This window comes from Maniola jurtina, chromosome 7, assembly GCF_905333055.1.
Source record: "Maniola jurtina chromosome 7, ilManJurt1.1, whole genome shotgun sequence".
Classification (NCBI taxonomy): domain Eukaryota; kingdom Metazoa; phylum Arthropoda; class Insecta; order Lepidoptera; family Nymphalidae; genus Maniola; species Maniola jurtina.
The window spans coordinates 2,975,956-2,991,870 of NC_060035.1; the positions used below are offsets into that span (position 1 = coordinate 2,975,956).

The window sequence follows — 15,915 nt, forward strand, 5'->3', positions numbered from 1 at the left end:
CGTGGGAACTCTTTGATTTTCCAGGATAAAAAGTAGCCCATGTGCTAATCCAGGGTATAATCTATCTCCATTCTAAACAACCCAATCCGTCCAGTAGTTTTTGCGTGAAGGAGTAACAAACATACACACACACACACACATATACAAACTTTCTCCTTTATAATATTAGTGTGATAATATTTATTTTCCAATAAGGGACGACACCTATATTATGTAGGTAGGTGCCTCTTGTTGTCAACCGCACCTGGGCATTAATCTCTCAATATTTGGTTATAAAAACAACTTGAAAATTATAAAAGAATCTCTTATGCAATGCATTATTTCGCAGTAGAAGCAGAATTGGCTTTACAAGCCTAGCTAGATTAGGTATAGCAAATAGGTTTTTCATTTCAGATTTTACATTGTTCACCTACAATGTAAAATCTGAAATGAAAATATTGTGAATCCCGTAAAAAACATGATTGCAAAACCTTCAAATTACTTTAAAAAGTCTAGAGAAATCTGATACGATTTCAAATATTTTTTGTTTTAATTTGTTTTTCATCTAAAAAAATATTTAAACAACGTACCTACCTATTCTATAAAATACAATGAGATAATCAGTGCCGTTGTTTTTCGTTTCTTGACACTATTGTGTGAAAAAGACCTTCGAAAATTAGAGATCGTTGCCTCCGAACGAATAGATTTGTAGACCTAGATATCTCCAAGATTTAATAATAAAAATTAGTCATCAAAAATCTGTATAAAAATGAAAATTTACTTACGTACAAAATCGTTAAATTTCGCAAGGACTCATACATACCTAATACCTATAGATATAGGTAGAAAGACTGAATATATATTTGGAAGATTCGAGATCACTAAAGGTAAAGTACCTATATGAACGGCGAGCAATCAAGTAATCATAGTTTGTAGCACCAGAGGCACCGCCTATTATACCTATTGCGTTGCCGGTTTTTTTAGAATTTATTCCATCCATCCCATGAATAGCCCCATGTTGAAATCTAGTGGGAGCACCGCTAAAGTGAGTTGGTACGACAATGGGTGGTCAAAGGCACTCAGGTGGCTATTTAGTATTGTTATTTATTATGAACTAGATGGCGCTAGTTGTCGTTAAAATCACGCGTTAATATTGTACCATACACTTCATATGATCTATAATAATATCTCATTTATCAACAACAACCAACATATATATGAAACTAATTTTTGAAGATATTACCGTTGTAAACGATAATATTTGAGATTATAGGTAGACTAGTTAGTAGTTGATGCCCGCGTCCACGTCAACGTTTTTAAAATCCCGTGGGAACTTTTTGATTTTCGAGGATAAAAGTAGCCTAAGCCACTCCCCAGTCCGGCTAGCATGGGTAGTAGATAAAAATTATATCCACTGATGTCATAGAAATCAGTGGATATAATCGGGGATATAATTTTTATCTACTGCCCATGTTAGCCGGGCAGGTATTCAACTATATCCATGCAAAAAATCACGGCGATCCGTTGCATCCCCTCGCTCCTCTCTTTCCGCCTTCTCCACTCCTGTCCCGCTGGCAAGTAACATAGTAAGATTTTAAAGCCCAATGCAAATAGGAATGCTAGTAGGATTTGGAAGCAAGCGGCATCGCGTTGGTTTAGTCGTTGCTTTTTCTAACTGACTTAATATGCCAGTTCCATGATCACGATTCATTCACCACGATTTAGGAATGCAAATCCTTACATCATCAGGGTTGAGGAGTTTGATCCTCGAGTCGAACAATACAGTCTTTACTTGGTACCCACCTCCAATATCGATTTATAACCGACAGTTTCTAAATCCCATCAGTTTTGGTTTTCAGGTCTCCCGCAGCATCAGGATTGAGGAGTTAGAGTCCAAATTTTTTATGGGATTGAGGAGTTAGAGTCCAAATTTTTTATGGGACAATATTGCACAGTTTCTCTATCGATTAAAGAAAAAAATTACGCAAATCTCGGAGATTTCGGTGTAGGTACATAGGTAGAAAAACTCCTCCTTTGTTGAAAGTCGGTTAAAATTGTCTTTGAATATCCTGCCAAAATAGATTTAGTCGTTCCGAACAGACGGATAGACAGACAGACAAAAATTTTAAAAACGTGTGATTCATTCATGGTATACCTAGTTCAAATAATCATGAGTTTAACATGAGGTAGTTATTTCGAAATTACAGACAGACACTTCAGTTTTATCTATTAAAAAATAAAGTATAGATTAAAAAAGCAAAAAGACATAGATATTATCTACCTACTTATGTATGTGATGTCTGATGACGTTGAGGCATATTTTTGATGACGAATATTTTTTGCGAATAATTCGACTGTTCGTCAGAATGCTGAATAATTGCTTACCAATTCTATTCGCCATAATATATTATAATTCAGATATCCACGGAATCTCTAATGTAAACACTATGCTGGACTTCGTCTGTGATGGCGTTTGCTGGCGCGCGTGCTGTGCTTGTTTGGAGTGTTTTTTTTTTTGTTAAGAGTGGCTGGTTTTTGTGTTAGTTGGTGTTTTTTGGTGGTGGAACTGACTGGGAAGCGCTCCAAAGGGGCGCCGCGCGTATGTCGGCGGGCGCCGGCGCAGACGGAGTCCATACTTGTATAAATTCAATAACTTGAAAATATCACAAACTTGACATTGGATAATCAGAGTAAAGCCAGATTTAAAGAAAAAGAAAAAAAAAAAAAACACTATGCTCTTTACTATGTATGAAGCTATTTTCCATAATGCAAATGAAAATTGCCGAGGAAAGTGTTGCATACGCTAATTGTTTCTACAAATAACTGCGACATGCACGTTTATGGATGTACTGCCTGTGCAAATTACCTAGTAATTGCCTATAGAAATGATAACCAGTATGTTTCAAAATGAATAGGTACCCACCTACGTACATAATATTAGATAGGTACATTGTTGCTATTCAGTACAGTTAAGAGGATCATCTAGTTGTAAATTTTCATACAAAAAGCGATAACGTTTTTCCTTTCACAATTTTTAGGGTTCCGTACCTCAAAAAGAAAAACGGAACCCTTATAACCACTTTGGTGATTACTTTGTTGTCTGTCTGTCTGTCCGTCCGTCAGTCCGTTCGTCCGTCGCTCCGTCGTGTCTGTCAAGAAACCTATAGGGTACTTCCCGTTGACCTAGAATCATGAAGTTTGGCAGGTAGGTAGTAATAAGGCACAAGTACAGGAATAAATCTGAAAACCGCGAATTTGTGGTTACATCATTAAAAAGAATTAAATGTAGTTTTTTAAAAATCCCGTGAGAACTCTTTGATTTTCTCGGATAAAAAGTAGCCTATGTGCTAATCCAGAGTATAATCTATCTCCATTCTAAATTTCAGCCCAATCCGTCCTGTAGTTTTTGCGTGAAGGAGTAACAAACATACACACACACACACACACACACACACACACACACACACACACACACATACAAACATTCGCTTTTATAATTTAGTGTGAAGTGTGATACCTACTTATTATTTACTAAGAATACAAATTTTCAGAATTTTCCCGTTAATCTTTCCGTACGAAGGGCATCGTTATCTTACCCGCATTTAATTAGTATGAGATCATTATTCTAAAATGCGGGCTGGAATAAACAAACAAGTATGTAGGTGAGTAGGTACCTACCTACCTACCTACCTACCGACAGTATCTGTATCTCATAATCGAGTGCTAGATGGTCGTTCAGTACATCTAATACCTACCTACCTAGTGCGTTTTCAAAGCAGAGACGTACCTATTTTCGCTTGCTGGACGGTTTTCTATTTGCCAACTTCTAATGTTTTGTTTACTATTAAGTGAGTAGGTATCATAGACCTATGATTTTTCGCTTGAACAAGTGTAAATTAAAAATTTATAACACCCCCGACAAGTGAAGGTTACAGTAACTAGAAAAGACCGAAAAGACCTGATAACTTTCAAACGGCTGAACTGATTTTCTTGGACTATTCCGCGCCTACTATCTAAAGTATCTGAGTTTTCCAAAACATCATTTTCAAATAAATAATTATGTATTTAGCTTTTAGGCATTAGTTTATCTTTGGTAGATATATGGCAAAGTATGTTAGGTATATTCTTTTAAATAAGCTAAATAAATTATAATAGTCATCGGGAAAATACGACATGGTATGTTAAGTACCTACCTAACATAATATACCTACTTGGCTAATACTGTCTATTTTATAATTTATTCTGCCAGCACACAGACACTACCCAACCTGGTCATCAGAAAATCACAATGTTAGCTGCTATTATAATATGTATCTATTATATTCTGTGGTCTCAGTCACGTTCAAGTTCAATCTTTGAATCACAAATCTGCGGTAAGGAGTGAGGTCTGGGGCCCTGAGGTACACAATCGAAGGGCCGGCCAACGACCCCAAGGCGCCAGCTCGCATACCACAGATAAAAATAGACCACAGGCTTGCGCGCGGATTTCCAATGTACCTACTTACATACTCGTAGGTACTTGCTAATCGGGAATGCGTGCCGTGGGGAGGTTTAGAGATGTAGCTAAAACCAGTAGTACGTGTGCTTAAGTTTCAAGATTTCATTTACACTTTTAACAAAGAAACAGAGCCGTAAAAGCAGAGATTATGTAGAAGAGAGACAGGCTTTAGGACTAGATTTTTTAAACAAGTACCTATTTATTTTGGTTTTATGAGAAACTGTTTAAAATCCCTTGTTTTTTTAAATATACCTAACTATGTAGCGTCACTAGCAACCTATATCTACTAACAGATAAGCTATAAATAAACTTTCATGTACCTACCTAGACCTGGCTAAGTTCAAGGTAGCATAAGAGAAGCATCACCATCTTCGCTGGTCTACTTACTCTCAGAATGAGAAGGGCGTAGGCCTTAGACCATAGACCACCACACTGGTCAAGTGCGGATTGGCAGAGTTTACACAGCTTTGACCACTCTCTGGTATGCAGATTTCCTCACCATGTTTTTCTTTACCATTAAAACCTGTGATATTTAATTGCTTCAAATACATAAGCCGAAAAGTTAGAGGTGCGTATCCGGGATAAAACCTCGAATCAGGGTCCGAAGTCTTGACCTCAAAGAAAAAGAATCATTAATTTTAAATACCTATCAGTTTTTACTAACTTAATTTTCAAACATTTTTAGCGAAGAGGCTGTGTGAGAAATCAGGTAAATCATGGACTTCTGATAATAAGTAAATACATTATCTCAAAATTTTCCTGTAACTAAAAATCAATATACCTACCTACTCAAATTATTATCAGACGACCATCATAAAACGTGATGATAATTACAAAAGCCGCTATTATACAATCAAAACCGGCATTAATAAGTCACGCAGGCATCAAAGGGACGTCCCAGTCGGCGTGACGAAAGGCGACACGTAAGTAATACATAATCGCAAAATTAACATACAAAGGCATGAGTCCCAGGAGAGGTGAGGTTCTACTCTCGACATTCCATATACGGCACCCATCTCAGTGTCGATGCCATTTCGAGAAAATCTAACTTACAATGCATATACGTCGAATAAATCGATAGTTAATTTAAATACCATTGTAAGCATAAGAGAATTTCTCTCTACAAGTGTGCAGAAAATATAGTCCACTAGCTGATACCCGCGACTTCGTTCGCGTGGATGTAGGTTTTTTAAAATTCCCGTGGGACCTCTTTAATTTTCCGGGATAAAAAGTAGCCTATGTGCTAATCCAGGGTATAATCTATCTCCATTCTAAATTTCAGCCCAATCCGTCCAGTAGTTTTCGCGTGAAGGAGTAACAAACATACACACACACACACACACACACACACACGCACACACACACACACACACACACACATACTAACTTTCTCCTTTATAATATTAGTGTGATGTTCGTAGATGACTCGACTCTCTTTTCTTTGATAGCATTTTTAGAAATTATCTAACTTCTTCATTAAACACTAGAAATCGAATGAATCACGAGTGACTATCGATTTGAATTTCGATTACTAACGTAGCTAAATATCACACAACATTGTGTACGAAATTCCACTCTTATTTTCAATGCAAAATAGTTCCACTTTCAAGATCTTAATCTACCTATTTATTCCAATGTTTGGGATACAGGAAAATTTCCATAGCTTCATCATTCCGAAGAGAACTTAAATAATAATTCTCATAAAGTAAATTATCTAGGGGGTCAATTATTGGTTTACCTATGTCTGCTATGTTGGCCTAGTGCGGTTTGGCAGACAACTCATCATGGAACCCTTCTTATTGTGAGGAGTGAGGACATGCTCAGTAGTGAACCGGTGATGATGTTGAATTCTCATAAAAATAAATTCAAAAAGCAAAACTAAAGCTGAAACAATTTGAATCAACAGCACTGTTTAAAAACACATTTTACGCTATTGCTAACCGTGTTGTTTCGGATGACGCTGTTTTTCTCATCCCACTTCGATGGCTCATCTCCATAAGATAGTAATCATGCAATTAACAGATTATTAACCTAAACAAAAAGTACCTATCTGTCCGAGACCCATTTCCTGACATTAAACAATAATTACAAATGAGTCATTGATAAAAAGTTCGCGTGGTGTTGCAGATTTTAATAATTCTAACACGCAATCTAAACCGGTTACGCTTGTACAGATTAAGGTGAGGGTCCCCCATTGGCTCCGGAATAGGGTTACGGCTTATAATGATATTCTATTATGCCTTCTTGAAAATAATTTAGCTGTCCCCTGCGGCTCCGACCTACTAGAAACCGGCACTCATGCAGCCACTAAGCCATCACGCCACTTGAGATATTGCAAAAGAAAGAGCCAATGGTTTATTCTTTAACTAGTCACCAACCGCGGCTTCTTTTGACAAAAATACACACCATCTTTAGTTCCTATCCCGTGGGAATTTCGTTAAATCTGGCCTTATTCCTTGAATCCTACATGAAAAAGGAAACCTCTGTTCTTTCTTCAGCTTTCTAAATCCAAGCGTTTGGGCTGGGCGTTTATGAGTCAGTGAGTAAGTCGGGACTTTTATTTTTATAGGTATTGATTTATAAACCCATAAAAATACAATAAAATAAAAGATGCGGAGTAATATGAATCTTGAATTGAGGTATTTAATCGCGTGATACCTACTTTCGAAACATGGTTCCAAACTGACTTTTGATATCTCAATAAAATTTCTCACCATTACGTGATTAAAGGAAAAGGGAACCATGAATTTCAAGAATTATGAATACGACTAAGAGAGGGACAGCTTTATGTATAATTAGTATCTTGTATGGTACGTATGCTAGCTAAAGAAACGTTTTCTAATAGGTACCGACCTATCAGCCCTGTACCTAATTCTAAGAGCAAAAGGTAGGATACGTAATACAGGAGGCAATGAGATCAAAACCGGTTGCAATGCCACTTGGAATGCCTGCGGTACCGTAATTCAGTCTGCGAATGTTCAACATGCAAAGTATCTATACGAGTAAAACCACCGAGAAAAAACGCAGTGGGCGTTTCTCGTGGGTCGCAGGCTTATTGAAAAATCCGGCTTTGCCAAAGAGAGCTATAATTTTGCAATTTGGCATGCTAATTGAAGAATCTTAAGTATCGGCGATGATGTTCTCGGGAGCTGATGTTCTCAAAACAAATGGAGATGGTTTAAAATAAAGCATATAATATGTTACATATTGTATCAAATGTATGAGTATTGAGTAATGTTTGTAGTACTCCTTGAAACATACTAAGAAGTCATACATGGTCGCTACGATAAAGGTTACCCAGTAGAGACCTCTAGCGACGATACTGTTAAAGCTTTCTTGAAAATAATGATATATGTTCTACCAAAACAACTACCAATTTCTACTGCGAGAGATTGTGGTCAACCAATCAAACATACCTAAGTATAGAAAAGGGAAAACAAAAGTTCGCCCACAATAGGCTAATCAAAAGTGTTTTTATTTCTTAAAAGGCCATTAAAAAGCCTTATTCCATTGACATACAAAAGACGTTAATTTCACGCCAGCTATTTCTACGATGATTTCATTATAATGTGAATAATGTGCTCTGAATCTGTCTCGTATAGAACAATGGCGGTCCCACGGGTTGTCTCAACGTTCAGTCTTTACTAAAGGTCTGGTTCAAGGCCTGAATTACTCTTTGTACGTGCATTTTTCCTACTTATTAGCTGATGTCACTAGGAAATCGTGCAGCAATTGTATGATTAGTTAAGGTATAGTTAATCCACAGTTAAGGTTAAATGGCGTAGGGGAGATGGCATGTAGAGGTTAAACGTTGACTGTAGGTGTTCAAACAATGCGTTGTACAATACACCATAAATAATTATGTATTGAAGTCACTTGAGACAATGGAAAGTTACAACATTTTTTTTGCTTTTAGTCCTGCTAGAAAATCTGTCTAAGAATTTTTTTTCGTAGAGAGTAAAGACCGAAAAAAATTAGCTTCAATTTTGTAAAAGAGTTTCTTAACGAATTCTGAAAAGAATCTCGTAGAATATCCTAGTCAAAGTCATCGTTATATGTAATCTAACCATATTATGCATGTATATGTATGTCATGGTCATAACTCATAAGTAAAAAACCGGTCAAGTGCGAGTCGGACTAGCACTCGAAGGGTTCCGCACTATCATACAAGGAATCTTAGACCAGTATAATACTGGAAGTTAATGCCATACAGCGCCATCTTGATGTGATTTAGTTAACTAATTATTTCCGAATCACAAATCTTTGTTTTGTGGGGGAACCACAAATTCACGTTTCGGATTTTTCCCTTTACTTGTGTTATATACGACCAGGCTACCTGCCATGATTTCATGATTTTAGGTCAACGGGAAGTAGGTAGTTAGGTACCCTATAGGTTTCTGACAGACATGACGGTCAGACAGACAACGAAGTGGTCCAATAAGGGTTCCTTTTTCCTTTTGAGTACGAAACTGTAAAAAATAATCAATCATCATTATAAGCTCATAAAATTGTTAATGTAGTAGCAATTGCTTGTCAAAATCGCATCGGTTTACAGTTATAAAGTGCCTCTAAGTACAATAATTCCAACCTTTTCGAATTTTCCCTCGTTATTGTCACCTACAAAATTACCTTTTGTAGACATCATCCATTCATTTCAATTGCTGTCCCAAAGAACAATGGTATTCATAATTGAGTTACCGCGAATGCTCATTGACACAACTTTTCATAATACAACAATGACATGTAGATTGTGAAGTCGATATCCCCTGTGGGTTAACTACATACCAACATACGCTATTTGAACCGCATCAAAACCTACTTGCCTATATAAATTGAATGCTGTGGCAAACCCATCAAAAACAGCAGCCCAAAAGGTAAAAGAGCGGGCATATAGCTAGTTTACAAGTGTAAATTAAAAATTTATAACACCCCCGACGATCCAAAGTATTTGAGTTTTCCAAAACATTATTTTCAAATAAATAATTATGTATTTAGGCAACGTCCATCTTGACAGCTTGACATTTGTCTATTGACATAATATTAAGAACCTAACGGTTATCTAACCTTCTTTTGTACAAGAAAACTAGAAAAGAGCTCATAACTCTTAAACGGCTGAACCAATTTTTTTAGATTATAGCTAAGAACACTCTCGATCAAGCCACCTTTCAAACAAAAAAAACTAAATTAAAATCGGTTCATTCGTTTAGGCGCTACGATGCCACAGACAGATACACAGATACACAGACACACAGATACACAGATACACACGTCAAACTTATAACACCCCTCTTTTTGGGTCGGGGGTTAAAAATAGATAAAGCGTCTTCATTTTCCATATTGAGCCATCTAGTTTCTGGGTTACAAAATTAGCGAAATAGCCATGTTTAACGTGAAGTTACATATCCGTGACTCGTCCATTAGCCAAACGATGCCGAAAGTATTCAATTACACAACTTGGCTAATGTTTGTTAAGAGGCTTGGTCAGGTATAATGCGCGACGGCATCCTTTTTTAGGAATTCCGTACATAAAAAGGAACCCTTATAGGATCACATCGTAGTCTGTCTGTCAATTCGGGGTAATCAAAACCTATAAGTTACTTCCCGTTGGCCTAGAATTATGAAATTTGGCAGGTAGCAATGTCATTTAGCACTAGTAAAGGAAAAAATCCTTAAACTGTGAATTTGGGATTACATCACAATAAAAATTAAATTAAAAATTTAAAAAACCCCCGACACATAAACCTCTAAAAAGTAAAAAAATAATAGGTAAATATGTATGGGCCCTTTAAGAATAGTATAAATAGTAAAGTTTTTATCCAAGCGCTCGTTGCGCCAGGGGACCGCTACCTATGATAAACTATGAAAGTCATCTGTTGTAGAAAGAATAGTCTTTAGCGGTCCCCCGACGCAACGAACGCTTGGATAAAAACTTTACTATTTATACTATTCTTAAAGGGCCCATACATATTTACCTATTATTTTTTTACTTTTTAGAGGTTTATGTGTCGGGGGTTTTTTAAATTTTTAATTTAATTTTTATTTCACGCTTTTTAAACTTTTATTCATAAATTACCGTTTATTTGTGCCATTCTAAAACCCAATTTCTATAATAATATAAATCCAATAAGGCAGCTAATATCTCTTCAAAAGTAACATCAATGTTATGTTAATTATACGTTCCATGAAATATTTTTGACCGAACATCACTAAATCAAGAATTATCTGAATGACTCACATAGTTTAACACGACCAAAACGAAATATCTGTTTCTAACATGTCGTTGCTTTAAAAATGTACCCATTTTACGTAGTCGTATAATAGTTCGTTTTCAAGATATACCTACGATTAAATTGAAATCGACTTTCACCCGATGAAATAAGGAATAAAGTGGCTTGTATTTCATTTTGTTTGTTATTGCATGTCAAATTTTTATTTGACATAACTTTCAAAAACCGGTCAAGTGCGAGTCTGCCTCACACATGAAGAGTTCCGTACAAGTTTTTTTTTTATGTAATGACAATTCAGTTGTCGGATTTTTCTCTTTACTTGGGCCACAGGAGTAGAGTGCTTGGGCTATAAGATATTGCTACCTGCCTTTCATGCTTCTACGTAAACGGGAAGTACCCAATTTATATGTTTTGATTCTCTTGAAAGATGACACACAGACAGACAACGAAGTAGTGAAGGAAAACACCGTCAGGAAACCTGCATGCTTGAGAGTTGGCCATAATGCTCCTTCAAAGGTGCGTGAGGTCTGCCAATACGTGCTTGGCCAGTGTGGTAGCTTCTCATTCTGAGAGGAGACTTGTGCTGTTGATCCTGATGATGATGAATTTTAAACGTATTTTGTCAAAGTAAATAAGCTGAGTTCAAGCAGATAAAATAAAAAGAAGGTGCGCCTAATGCATCATCCAAACCTGCGCGACAAAGCGACTACGATGCGGGAACCTCAGCCGCGCGGAGGGTCATCGCCTCCTACGATATTTAATGGTGCCATGCACACTTACGCGACTACAACAGTCGAGGCTACATCTTTTTTTTTCTACAGATACCTACTGAACCCTAAAAATAGTTTGACTATGGTTTGGGTTTGGGTTGATTGTTCGTGGCCTTTGGTTGACTGTTGGATATTATAATTGAATTGATGTTTTCTCGTTTAACTGTGATTATAATATTTTATAAATTAGAAACTCCGCGCCTACGATCCAAAGTATCGGAGTTTTCCAAAACATTATTTTCAAATAAATAATTATGTATCTAGGCAACGTCCATCTTGACAACTTGACATTTGCCAATTGACATAATATTATGAACCTTTGTTACAATAGTGAAAGATCCCAGGGCCACCAGCCGTCACGTATTTTCTGACGAACGAAATGTGGACGATTGAGTAGTGTTACTATGTACTAAGAACGCATGCCTACAGACCTGCTAGCTTGCTTAGACGGCCAATTTTCAGGTATCAGGTAATCAAGGTACATAAAAACATTACTTACCTCACGTAAATTCTCCAATTTTTTTAATTTTTAGCAGATTTTTTTTAATATTAATAATTAATTGACATAAGTAAACTATAAGAGAGTGAGAGAGAAGTCAATATATCCTAATACATGTCTTACTCAGTCTCATGCGCGTAGATAATGATGCCCTCGCGCTCAAACCCACAGAGGCATTAAAATTGAATTTAGGGGATGATTGGCCCTCTGGATCGGTCTGTCTTCTTGTAAAAGGTTTTAAAATAGTTGTCTGGTGGACATATATAAAAATGGAGCATCAGAATTTACGTGCAGTTAAGTAATTACTTATTTTGGGAGCTTTAAAGCGTCTGCAAAGCAATACGGCCGACGCGGGAAGTGTCTGGGAGTATTGGTGACATATTTTTAAGGATATTGCCTAAAATATACGTAAAAATCAGTTTGAAGAATTTACGTGAGATAAGTAATGTTTTTATGTACCTTGATTATCATATACCTGAAAATTGGCCGTCTAAGCAAGCTAGCACGTAGGCTAGGCATGCTTTCTTAGTACTTACTAACACTACTCAATCGTACATATTTCCTGTGTCAGAAAATACGTAACCTCTGGTGGTCCTGGGATAAAAGTAATAAGAAAACCAGAAAAGAGCTGATAACTTCCAAACGGCTGAACCAATTTTTTTGGATTATAGCTAAGAACACTCTCGATCAAGCCACCTTTCAAACAAAAAAAACTAAATTAAAATCGGTCCATTCGTTTAGGCGCTACGAGGCCACAGACAGATACACAGATACACAGATACACAGATACACAGATACACACGTCAAACTTATAACACCCCTCTTTTTGGGTCGGGGGTTAAAAACATTAAAATGTGTGTGTAAACACTAATTAATATTTGTCATGATTAAATATTAATTAGTTTACACATATAGGATGAAAATGGCGCTGTCCATCATTAACTTGCAGTGTTTCACATAAAAATGTTATATCTTGTACGATGGTATGGAACCCTTCGTGTGCGAGTCCAACTCTGACTTGACCGGTTTTCTAGTCGACAAAATTTAATGGATACCATCGCGCTCGCGGAGACAGAAGTTATGTCAGACTCTTACCGACTAAAACCCTACGGTGTTCCACGCATCGCCTGGTGGCTAGGCTATGGGATCAACAACGTTCGTGCAACTCAGCCAGCGGCGCCTCCTTCGGGACTAATTAAGTCCCTACACAACCATCTGTGGCGCACCAGGACCTAAGTCGGATCCTAATCTTGAAAGGTTCCACAAGCAGATAAACGCCAACCCTATTCAATGCGGTTCCTCAATTTGTAAGAATGCCTGTCAAATGTTGTGGAACGGAGCGGAGACGTGTTAAATGGACCAATTAGATAATTGATATATCATGTGATAATGTAAGCACGTCATCTTTTAATAAATAATGCGATTGGTTTGTTGGACACATCTCCACTCCGCTTCCACCTCCTCCTCCACAAGCAATCTCATACAAGGAAGTGTATGAAGCTTGTATGAAGGCTTTAAATGCTATGGAGCGTCGCTCACCAGCGACGCCACATCAGTACCTCATAATGTTACCTATATTTATAGTCTACCTACTACTTATTTATTAAAAACTAGCTGATGCCCGCAGCTTCGCCCGCGTGGATTGGTCAGATCCCCTGCAGCATCAGGATTGAGGAGTTGGACTCCAAATTTTTTATGAAACAATGTCGCAAAGTTCCTCTATCGATTAATGTATGTTCTCACATACAATTCATCGTACAGGCATTTAGTTCATGGTGACGCATGACGTTCTGACATGCTACTAAGCATCACGCTTTATGTTTGACCAAGACTTATCCAGTCGATTTACTTGTTTGATATGTTTATATTACTGACGTATAAAGACTATGCAGATTTCGTAGAAAGTGATTCAACCAGGTACAAAATATCTAAAATTTAAATAATATTTTAATCACAGCTAATTGGTTTAGAAATCTAAATAAAAGATGGATAATATTATTATGATTTATGCAATCTTGATGAATAGGTAATTAACACACAAGATAATAAAATTGACTTGAAATCCAGCATCCAATTAATACCAAAAATGCAAAGATCGTTTCAAAACTTAGATTTTTATCAGCTTTTTTCTATTTACATTTCTTTAACATTTTAAGTTCCCCAATCTTCAAATGCAATTGACGGAACAACCGAATGGTGAACGAATATTTGAATTAAAACTTTCTTTATTTCGATCATATTTGATTCTGAGATTCTACCTATCTATACATTCTCCTTATAGTAGATTGTATATACTTACGAGTAGGACCATTCACCTACTCTTTGATCATATCTTTGTAGCGTAGTGTTAGGTACCTATCCCTGGTGGTATCATCCCTTATCCCTATAGGAAAGGCAGCCTTGAGTCAAATTAAATACTCAAAATTATTGTTACGGAAGCTTATGACGTCAAATCGGATGCGCCGTACGGATAGGATATGTCCAATGCCGTCCGGTGGAAATGACACAGTTTACTGTCTGCGGAACATAAACGAAAGGTCGTGCTCTAATTTACACGAATACAATTACCTAACTCGAATAGAGCTTTAATATTTGGCTATTCGTCATCATCATCATCATCATCATAGGCTTGTGACGACACACTTTTACGGTCTGTCGTGTTCGGTGTTCGCCCGACGGAAGTCGGAACTATACCTACACTGTACAACATCTTGGTCAAAGCGAAAGCGTCCTATATTTTACAAACCTTTTTTTTAGGAATGCACTATATCGACCACTAGCAACCCGCCCCGGCTTCGCACGGGTGGACACTACCACGAAAAATCCTATCTATTTTCCGGGATAAAATATAGCCTATACGGATTCGGAAGAATCCCTCTAAGTAATGGTAAAAGAAATTTTGAAATCGGTCCAGTAGTTTTTGAGCCTATTCAATACAAACATACAAAAATACAAAGGTTTCCTCTTTATAATATTAAGTAAAGATGAGCGAGTTCATACTCCGATTCGCCCTTAGCTTATTTTTGGGTGGCTGTGACCACAACCTTTTTTGTTTGCCAACGCTATGCTTTCCAGTGCCAGATCGCCATTCCATTGGAACCATATTTATCTAACTGGATGAACATCACCTAGGTGATGGCAAATTGGATGCCAAAGTGTATCACCGAGATAACAAACTCTTATGTATAACATGTGATGAGTGGCACAATTTAAGAAATAAACGTTTTTCTTCTCTTTCTTTAAATTAAATGCTCTGATGTTCTTGTTTGCGCAGTCTTATACCCCGTCCGCAACGAATAGCGCGGGGTTGGCTTCAACTTGCATTAACATTATACCCACTGATAGCTCACTCTATACACCGCCAAATTTACTGGACGCCGCTTCAAGTTAGCTGCAAACTTGACGGTAACTGGATCGTGTATGGCCAACACTATTGACCTATTTGATATATCAGTTATCTCACACATCCATGCACTTGTCAGACGCACAGTTCTAGTCAAGACGATGATGATGGAGGATCACGGTTTCAAAAGATAACTGATAATTTTGCTTGTTACAGATGACATGAAATACAAGGATGTTTACAAAGTGGCGACTAGTGTGTACCAACAGTCTTCAGACATATTTTATGGGATGACACACGTGAGTAATCTTAAACCTTTGTTTTTTTGAAGATATGTTTTCGTTTAGCTGTTTTTAGGGTTCCGTGCCTCAAAAGGAGAAACGGAACTCTTATAGAACTACTTTGTTGTCTGTCTGTCTGTCTGTGGTGTCTGTCAAGAAAGCCTATAGGTTGCTTCCCGTTGACCTAGTATCATGAAATTTGGCAGGTAGGTAGGTCTTATAGCACAAGTAAAGGACAAAATCCGAAAACGAATTTGTGGTTATATCACATAAAAAAATTAAAATGTGTTCACAAAAAATTTAATTCGCTAAAACACA

At 37.1% G+C, this 15,915-nt stretch overlaps 1 protein-coding gene across 3 annotated transcripts in view; it reads left to right on the forward strand.

Annotated features, from left to right (window-relative positions):
- Positions 1–15,915, forward strand: part of LOC123866850 (ATP-binding cassette sub-family G member 8) — a 64,653-nt gene that overhangs the window by 29,748 nt on the left and 18,990 nt on the right. For all 3 annotated transcript variants that reach the window (XM_045908570.1, XM_045908568.1, XM_045908569.1), the window contains exon 2: positions 15,533–15,615. The gene's annotated coding sequence lies outside the window, so the exon portion shown is untranslated. The remainder of the gene's footprint in view (positions 1–15,532; positions 15,616–15,915) is intronic.